Source organism: Sorghum bicolor, chromosome 2 (assembly GCF_000003195.3).
Source record: "Sorghum bicolor cultivar BTx623 chromosome 2, Sorghum_bicolor_NCBIv3, whole genome shotgun sequence".
NCBI lineage: Eukaryota > Viridiplantae > Streptophyta > Magnoliopsida > Poales > Poaceae > Sorghum > Sorghum bicolor.
The window spans coordinates 70,647,218-70,657,310 of record NC_012871.2 but is presented as its reverse complement, the minus strand read 5'-3'; positions in this window follow the sequence as shown (position 1 = coordinate 70,657,310).

Here is a 10,093-nt window from a genome sequence, read left to right as displayed (position 1 = left end):
AAGCCGGAAATACACACGACAACTTGGGCTGGGCGTTGTGAAGAATCAGCTGCATTTTGATGGGCCCTTGTTACATTCCATATCTGGGCCAACTACAAATTATGAACCAAGCCATTTGATTATTTTTTCCCTCTCTTTTGTTTACTGTTCTTTCCTAAAAAACCTGCTTTCAGATCAAATGTATCGACAATGCACAGTACACGAGCTTCTCTTCTTTTGTTTCATTGCAACGAAAAAAAGGCTCACATCTACACAAGTGCTGAGGCCTTGTTCAGTTGGCAAAAACTTGGATTTTTGGCTACTGTAGCACTTTGTTTTTATTTGACAAACATTGTCCAATCATGGAGTAACTAGGCTTAAAAGATTCATCTCACAAATTACAGATAAATTGTATAATTAGTTTTTATTTTTATATATATTTAATACTCCATGCATGCGACCAAAGATTTGATGTGACGGGGAATCTTGAAAATTTTTGCGAACTAAACAAGGCCTGAACTTGGATTCGTCCTCGGCAATGAAACCACCCTTAGGCCTGGTTCAGTTTGTGGAAATTTTTGGATTTCGTTACTGTAGCACTTTCGTTTGTTTGTGACAAATATTGTCCAATCATAGACTAACTAGGGTCAAAAGATTCATCTCGCGATTTACAGGCAAACTGCATAATTAGTTTTTGTTTTCGTCTATATTTAATACTTCATGCATGTGCCGCAAGATTCGATGTGACGGGAAATTTTGAAAAATTTTAGGAACTAAACAAGGCCTTACACAATTTCTCAATTTCTCATGTAACAAGTTGGTGGAGCCGAAGCTTACACATGAAGTCAAGAACCAACCACTAGGCAGGCACGTAAATGCCTCACTAGACGATTTGGCTGGCAACATATTGTTTAGTTCGTAAAAAATTTGGTTTTTGGCTATTGTAGCATTTCGTTTTTATTTGACAAACATTGTCTAATTACGGAGTAACTAGATTCAAAAGATTCATCTCACAAATTACAGGTAAATTGTGCAATTAGTTTTTATTTTTGTCTATATTTAATGCTTCATGCATGCGACCAAAGATTCGATATGACGGAAAATCTTGAAAATTTTTACGAACTAAAAAAGAATTGACAGTTGGTGGCCGAACTTTTATCTTGTGCTCTACAGCATGCATGTGACCAATCGGCAATCATGCATGCAACTCAGCCAAGCGTAAGCCGGCCGGTCGGCCTGCCATCCCGAAGTCAAACGTCCTGACTGCACGGCCGCCACGTCGGAGCTCCAACCCACGTCACAACAAAATTGAAAAATCGCCCCTGCTGAATTCCCAGCGCTCCAGACGTCGCGGCGCAGATCTTTCGTCAAAGCGTCACGCCGTCACCAGAAAAATGGAAGAAAGAAACAAATGCAGAACAACCAAATACTGGTAGTAATAGTAAGCCATAAAGGTGTCCATCGACGACGACCAAGTCCTACGGACGGATCACTGCCCACTGGCGAATGACAAACCCAGGCATGCATGCGTCCCAATCACTCCTCGCCACCACCATCGCCTGCTCCGGCGGAGGCGGGCGTGCCTCCCTCAGCGGGGAGCTCCCATCCGGTGTGCGTGTAGCCGCCGTGCGTCCGGCCGCTTGGTGCGATCCAGTGCGCCAGGCGCTCATCAGGGATCAGGGCCGATCGCCCGTGAACGATCGCCTGCCGTCGCTTTCCTCCCAGTCCCAGCTCCACTCCCACCAAACAGAGCACGCACGCGGCGTCGCTTTCGCGGTGACGGGACTGAAACTGGCGCGTCGTGATTGGCCAGGCGCACCAAACCTGCAGGCGCCGGCGGGCGCGAGGAGGTGGAGGATGGACAGATAGCACGCAACGTGGTGCGCTTTCCCGGGGCGGCGCCACGAGCCGGCCGGCCGGCCACGACAAGCGTAAACGGCAAAGCAAAGCGAAGCAAGTAGCCCAGGCCGGCCGTGTCGTGTCGTCGGAGCGGCCACGCGCAGAAAAAACCGCGGCGGCAGGGCGCGTGATGGGGAGGTGTGGGCTCATGTCGTTTCCCCTGCCACTCTGAAAGTCTGGATGGTGCATGCTCCCGTTCGTTTCCGTTTGGCGTACTACGGCCGCGCTCGGCCTTTTTCGTTCGGTCATGGGAGTGGAATGAGATATTTTGCTTGCATTGCATCAGAGTATTATTGTTCCACGTACAATTCACACATGAATCAGTTCAAGTAAAAACGAGTGAGTAGAAGCAGAGACAGACGAGGGGAGGGGGTATATTCCTCTAGTATGTTGTTTTTCGTCGTCCTTTGGAAACATATCAACTCGTCGTTTAGTTTCAAAAATTTTTATAAAATAGGAATAGTACCACTTTCGTCTCATATGTCTTAGAACATATCAACTCGTCTCATATGGCTAGGGATTTCAATAGATCCTCGTCCCTCAACTCCGCATAGTGAATTCCGTTATTAGATTATTATTTATGTTCTAAGACATATGAGACGGAGATCCTTTGAGAGATTATTCCACAAGCAGAGACAGAGATGGAGACAAAAAAAATAAATTTATTATAAAAAAGTATATAATATGACTAATCTAACGACATTTTGACTTCACAAAGAATGAGAATTACATTCTTTTATATATGGACGGAGAGAATATAAAGGTGGGTGTCATCTACCATAACTGTTTCAGGAATTTTTTTCAGGTCAACAAGTGTCTGTCAGGAGAGAGGACAACCGCGTTTCTCCTTAATAGGTGTGTCCCTTGCACTTTTATTATTGTGAGCCACTATAGATGTAGAGAAATGTTTTGTCACAAAAAAAAAGATGTAGATAAATGTTCGTAATAGCTGTATTTTAGGCTGAGATTATGTGGACTAGAGAGCGTTGTGTTTGGTCGATTCTTGAGCCCAAGACACGTGCCTTTTGATGACACGTTGGTTCGTCTCTGGGTCAACCATATCACATCTTAAGCTTGAGTAGCTAGTTTAGTTGTTCAGAAAATGTGTCTTGACGTTATGCAATATCACATCTTAAGCCGGCACATCCGATCCTGCGATAGCGCGGAGAAATGCATGGCTGGTTTTAATTATAGCGGTGTTTAATTGACTTCTACAAAAAAAGACCAAGGTAGTTAAGCTGACAAACCAGGTCCAGTTCAACACGGATGTCATTTGGTGAGTTGGCTCTGTGGCTGTGAAATAGCACTGCTCCTTGACCACAGTCTGGGAAAAAGCACTCCTACTCTAGCGGAGCCACCGCCCCGTGACCTGGGCAGCCGGCTGGGCTCGTCTGTAAGGTACAAAGTTTTTTTATCGTAAAAAAATATTATATATTTCTAAATGAATATTCATGCACAATGAAAATCGTCTAAGCTCCTAAAACTTTTTAACTCCGCCACACTCCGCCACAGGTAGGTACATACTGCTAGGCTGCTACGATGAAGGACTGAAGGTAGTATAAATTTCTAGTATGATGGCAGCAGAACGGTAGAAGTGGAGTTGCGAGTACACGTAACAGATACGCGTGGTCCCGGTCGAAAATAACGTGCCCCACATTGAATGGAATTTTAGAAGCAGAGCAGGATTATGGAGTGCATTGGATGCACTGGTTGGTTGGTTGGTTGGTTGGTTGGCTGTCCCCCTGCCCTGCCCTCGCCGTAGCCGTAGTCCCGGTGCGCCCTCACTTGCAAGCAAGGCCCTGGAATGATGCCGCGTCCATCATGATCCTGACCCAGCTTTGCCACACCAAATCATCCCATGGAGACGCACGGGCGCCCGGCGATGGACTTCGGTGTGTTTCCATTCCATTGCGGCATTGCCCACACGAGGTACGCAGCGGCAGAGGATTCCTCATCATGGCTCATGCTCATGGGGGTGGCCATTATGTTATGTATGATCTCTGGATCATTAAGCAGGCTAGTGGCGGCTCAGCAGATCCTCCGCACTGTTAATTAATCCTCTAGTAGTAGTACTGTACTAGCAAAGTTTGCAAAAGGCGTTGGAGCACTAGTACGTTCCGCGAGATGATGATAGATGCCACCAACCGTTTGGCCATAATGCGTGACTGGACAAGGCATTGACACTCGATGAGCAGGCTGATTTTGTGGCTTGCTCGTGTGGGTTTCGGAGGCCTGTCCTGGACCACCCTATTCATCCAGTATCCACGGTGGGGCACTGGGGAGGAGAAAGCTATATGTGATCGTGCTTGGGTATCCAGACTCAAGAGAGAGCTCACTTGTCATCCCTATACGTTACCCTAGCTCTCAACATTTTTTTGTACTCCGTACTCCAGTACAGTATCCGGGATCCTGGACCTGGACGACCATTGGCCAAGCCAGCGACTCCAGCAGCTGCTGCACTGCACGGCACCTTCCAACAGACCGGAGCCGGATTCAGTGACTTTATAGAGCAAAGTCACAATGTAACTTTACTTCAATCTCCACCCTCCAAGTAGCATCTAACGGCTGCAGACACTTCTAGGTTCATCAGCTCACATAGCAGACCACTCACAGCAGGCCAGCGCAAGTGATTTTAAACAAAAGCTTCTAACAGTTTGTAGATTGAAGTAAAAATGACTAGCGCACTAGTAGCAGCTCGTTCTCAAACGAACAGGCTGATGAGAACCTGAATAGAAGTTTATTGATCTTGGTATGTTTTTAATTTTTTTATTTCTTTTTTTTTTGTCAACACTGATTAGTAGAACTTGCTTTGGTTAATTTTTTGGTCTTAGATCAGTTGGTTGGATTCCTTGTGGTGGAATTTGTCCACCTAGGTTCAATTCTCGACTTGGCACGGGTGCTTGTATTTTTCCTGGATTTATTCCAGGCGCTACGCTTTCAGTAGTAGGCAACGTCTCTGTAAAATAGCAAGACGTCTATGGTGATTTTTTGGGTGAGTGTATATACGTGTTGTAGACGTCTATATTGTACTGTATAATTCTAAAAACAATTCCGTCCACTTCTCCAAGTGTTTCCAAAACTTACTCCTGACCTTACCCATTAACTCCTGATATTTCCACACTTGAGAAAAAATGATAACAAGTCTATGAGGGGAAATGTAAAAAAATAAAAATAACTTACTCCTAACCTTACCCATTAACTCTCGATATTTCCACACTTGAGAAAAAAATGATAACAAGTCTGTGAGGGGAAATGTAAAAAATTAAAATAAACTGAAAATCTCAAAGGCAGCTTCCCTAATGTTAGCGGACAGGAAAAATGAAGATTCTTTTTTTCTCTTTAGGCCTTGTTTAGTTCGGGAGTGAAAAGTTTTTGGGTGTCACATCAAATGTTTCATAGGATACCAGAAGTAGTATTCGGATACTAATAAAAAAAACTAATTACATTACTCGTTTAGAAATCGCGAGACAAATTTTTTAAGCCTAATTAATCTGTGATTAGCACATGTGGGTTACTGTAGCACTTAAGGCTAATTATAGACTAATTAAGCTTCGTCTCGTGATTTTCAACCAAACTATGTAATTAGTTTTTTTTATCTATATTTAATGCTTTATGCATGTGTCTAAACATTCGATGGGATGAGTGAAAACTTTTTGGATTATAGCGATTAGTGCCTAATCATGGACGGCTTAAAAGATTCGCCTTGCAAAATATATACAAGCTATGTAATTAGTTATTTTTTTATCTAATTTAATGCTCTATGTATGTATCTAAATATTTGATAAAATAAGGTGAAAAGTTTTTGGGTGAGAACTAAACAAGACCTAAAATATATAGAAGATTTTGCTTGAAATGCCTTGTGCTGACCTGTCTGCTGTCGGCTCATAGACCTGAAAATCTCTGCAGCCATTAGATGCAAGTTGGAAGGTGGAGATTGAGACAAAGTTACATTGTAACTTTGCTCTATAAAGTCACTGAATCTGGCTCCGGGTGAGGGTGGGTCACGCATCAAGCATGCCATGGGCTTTTTGGCCTGCATGGCATGGGACCTCGACAGCGGCCAGGAGATCCGCGCTCATGTGTTTCCCCGTCGTCCAGCAGCCAATCGAAAGCCCCTTGCTGCCGCGAGTGCCGAGTGCCAGCCGCAACCACTGACCCACGCTGCTCCATGACCACAAGGCTGTTTACGTGTTACCTGAAGAAGTGAACTGTGAATATAGAATTGCACGGCCCTTGCCCAGCTGCTCCCTGCACTGTTCTCATCAAAAGGAAAAGCAACTGTCCTGTCCCTTGCAATTACCAGAACGGTTAGTAGTACTAGTACTAGCTTTGGCTCTATGATCTTGTTTAGATTTCATTGTCAACAAAAACAAAGCTGCAGAGACGCAAAGATAAAGGCCTAATAACCACGTTCCCGTTCCAACCGGCGGTTACTCTTCATCCACTCAGGCTGTCTCCAACAGGACCTAAAATGGGTCTCCAACACAATACTTATAGCCTCCAACAGAGTACCCATACACAAGACCTATTTTGGGTATCAGAAGAGGCATAACCCAAATTTGGGTATTCTCTCTCCTCGAGACCCATTTGCAGAGAGTGTTGTCTTTTAGGTCTTGTTGTTGGAGAAGACTAAAAATAGGTACGTAACTTTTTATCTGTAGCACTACACAAAGGACAAATTGGTCTTGTATTTTGGATGACGATTGTTGGAGATAGTCTCATGCTGCGAAGGAAGGAGTGGCACCAGCTTTGCCACACCCCACGTGCCTTGCCACATCGCGACCCTCGGCCTTGTTTGTTTGAGCGATAAATTACGACAAAAAGTAATTTGTTGTAAACAGAAAAATATTATTTAATGACTAATAGATTTCACTGATAAGCTTAAATAAGTAGCTTGGTCAGCCGCTGCCTGCCGGTCTAGCGGCCACCGTATGTAGCGCTAGTGTATGGGCCTGGCTTGCATACGGTGGTCATTACAAGATTTTCGTTCACTTATTTTATAAGTCGGTTTTTTTAACCGTCAACAATATTTTTTTTCTCATAATAGATTAGTGAATAATACTTTCAACTATAATTTTTCATATGAGCGAACTGGTTTCACTTGCCCTCGTACTCCCCGTGTACGGTGTACCCTGCCCTGGTCCCTGGGCAACACGTTCTCCGCTTCGATCTTTCCGGCTGCCACCACGAGTTAGGCTTTGTTTAGTTCACTCTAAAATCCAATTTTTTTTTTAAAATTTTCTATTACATCAAATCTTGTGACACATATATGGAGTACTAAATATAGACGAAAATAAAAACTAATTGCACAGTTTACCTGTAAATTACGAGATGAATCTTTTAAGCCTAGTTACTCTATAATTGGACAATGTTTGTCAAATAAAAATAAAAATGCCACAGTTCCAAAAAAAAAAATTCGGAACTAGACATTGGCCACGAGGGTAGCTTTCACCAAAGGGGGGAAAAACACTGTACTGCAACCGGCAGGAATTTCAGCGTTACTGCAGCCGGCATCCGGCAGGTATGTTTGGGCTCGTTTTTCCTTCGTTTGGTAGCGGTACTACGTGCCACAGTTGCCAGCGGTAGTTATCAAGAGAAAGAATGGTTTCCAGGGGCCTCCGGAGAATGGTTTCCAGGGGCCTCCGGCCGGCCTCGCTCGCAGCGTGGTGGCGTTATCCCTTATCCGTTCGGTTCGTAGCCGTCGCGTGCTCCTGCTCCGGCACCGGCCGTGCTTCTTGCTCCTCGTCAGTCGTCACCACGTCCTGTGGCCGTGACTTTTTCGTGCTACGCCTGTACGTCGTCCGTCCCCGGACCCCGGGTGGGCGGTGGCGGCCCTGGAGAATTTTGCCGCACCAGCACGCAGCGCTTGCCTGGTACCACCCGTGGCGTCGTGTGGACACCCGCAGCAGGCAGCAGCGCTCTTCGATTAGGTTTAGAGGTAGTTTTATACTCCCTTCGTTTTAGATTATAAGACATTCTAAATATCTTAGAGAATCAAAGAATCTTAAATTTGATTAAACTTAAAAATTATAAAAATTTATGATAATAAATAAGTATATCATAAAAAAATATAATTAATAAAAAATTTAATGATACTTAGTTGACATCATAAATGTTATTAATTTATCATATAAAATTGATTAAACTTAAGATATTTTGACTTATCAAGATTCTTAAAATACCTTATAATTTAAGATGAGAGAGTAATTAATAGCTTTTAATTAGAGGACCTCTCCCGTTCACTAGGCTTAACCTGTCTGCCTACCTTTCTTTCTTTTTTTCTTTGTCGAATTACACAAACCTAAAAAAAAACTAAGCTAGCGAGTCTTTAAGTTAAGGAAGTCATCATACACATCTTGTATCTACCATAAATAAAATGGTAAAAATTGCTAAATCTCAGTATATAAATCTAGAAGAATATGAAAAACCTATGAACATATTTAGTTGAGTTGTGGTTTTGAAAAAACAAGCTCGTGGATTGCATAAAACTACCGACTTGTGGGTTGCGAGAAAGCTAAAGTCATTTGGTTGTATAACTGTGGCTTATGAAAAAAATGCTACCAACAACCTCACATGTCATATGTGCCTCCCTGCCAATCACTAAATAATATATTTCTATACTTTATTTTTGTGTGTTTCATCTTCCTCTAATAGTTGTCATGCATGAAGAGCAAGAGGCCGCTGAGGGTGACACTCCGACGGGGACCTCATCTAAAGAAGCGCCACTCGCTATCAAAAGTCTCTTAGGCATTCACTCGAAGAAGTGTCTGCCGATTGCAGGAGGTGCCACATTCCCGTTCACAACCTCCGCACACTTCTTTCTCCTTTATCTTTTTTGTCAGCGTGCATCCTTCGTCACCTCGCTCCATGGCTAAGCTTGCAATGGCGCTCCTCCTCCTTCTGGGCGTGGCGGCGTCCGCATCAGCCGCCGACTGGAGCCACCTTGATCTAGACCTGGGCTTCCTCTCCTTTCGGCTAGCCGTGTCGAGGAAGAGGTCATGTTGTGGCAGCGGTAAGTCGTGTGGGAAAGAGACATCGCAGTCTCACAAATGGGAAGGGGGGGGGGGACGAACCCTACACAATATAATCAGGGACAAGGTAATTTGTGAAAAAACTGGAAGCCACAGTAGATAAAAAAGCAGGAGTAAGGGTGCCATGAAATTTGTATTGACCAAAGTTTTGGATGGAAAAACTCTATTGGTTGAATTTTAATTTCTTTTTAAGCTAAAACAGGTTGAAAAGCCCGACGACCTAAGTTCACTAGTAAATTTCATTTCGTCCTCGCAAGTTTAATGACATATAGACTCATTACTGTTCGCTGGTGTAAAAAGTCATGGCTGAAATTATTATTGACTTATTATTGTGAGAAAAAAACACTGCTGGCTAGCAGAAAAAGTACGGCTGATAACACCGCTGGCTGGCGGAAAAAGTCCACAAATATAAGAACTTTTCATATTTAGACTAGTCAAATTACAGTAGGATTTAGGAACAGTCCTGAGCACTATTAGTTGCGCCAGGAGGTGACCGGGCAGCTTTAAGAGTAGCATAAAGATTAGTATTCGCTCTTGATTAATTTGGCCTCAATTTTTTTTAATTAAAGTCCATACATATGCGGATGGATGGAGTAAAAAAAAAGTGGCTAAATACAAAATAATTTGTAATCAGAGGGAGCAGCTTCTACATCCAAACTCTAGCGTCGCCTTGACGGTTTCATCACCCAAGGAGATGGAATGGCGGAAATTTTTCTTAATTTAGGCAATCCATACGCTACGCACACTATCCTAGCTCATAGAGCTTTGCAAACTCCCCCACTAAACAAAAGCCTGGCAACAAAAGTACGTACCAGCAAGCAAAAAAAAAACATTGGCAAACAGCTAAACACTACTTTTCAGAAAAAAAAACCTTTACACAACAAAAAAAAATCAACTATAGAAATAAATTTATAGGTCCTACTTAGAACGTGAGTATTTTTTTTCATTTTCCTGTAAAATTAATCTGATTCCACTAAAATTGTATTGTATTGAAATTTTATAAAATTTATGTATTCCGAATTGTATTGTATGATTCCACTAAAAATCATACGTGGGTCTTTCTCGACTCCCTGTTGACCATACCACACAGGCATAAACAAAAGGGAGACCTGCCTAACAGAAGCTTCTCTCCAACACAAAGATTTTTCTCCTTCCGGATATAAAATCTCCATCACCTCTTTCTT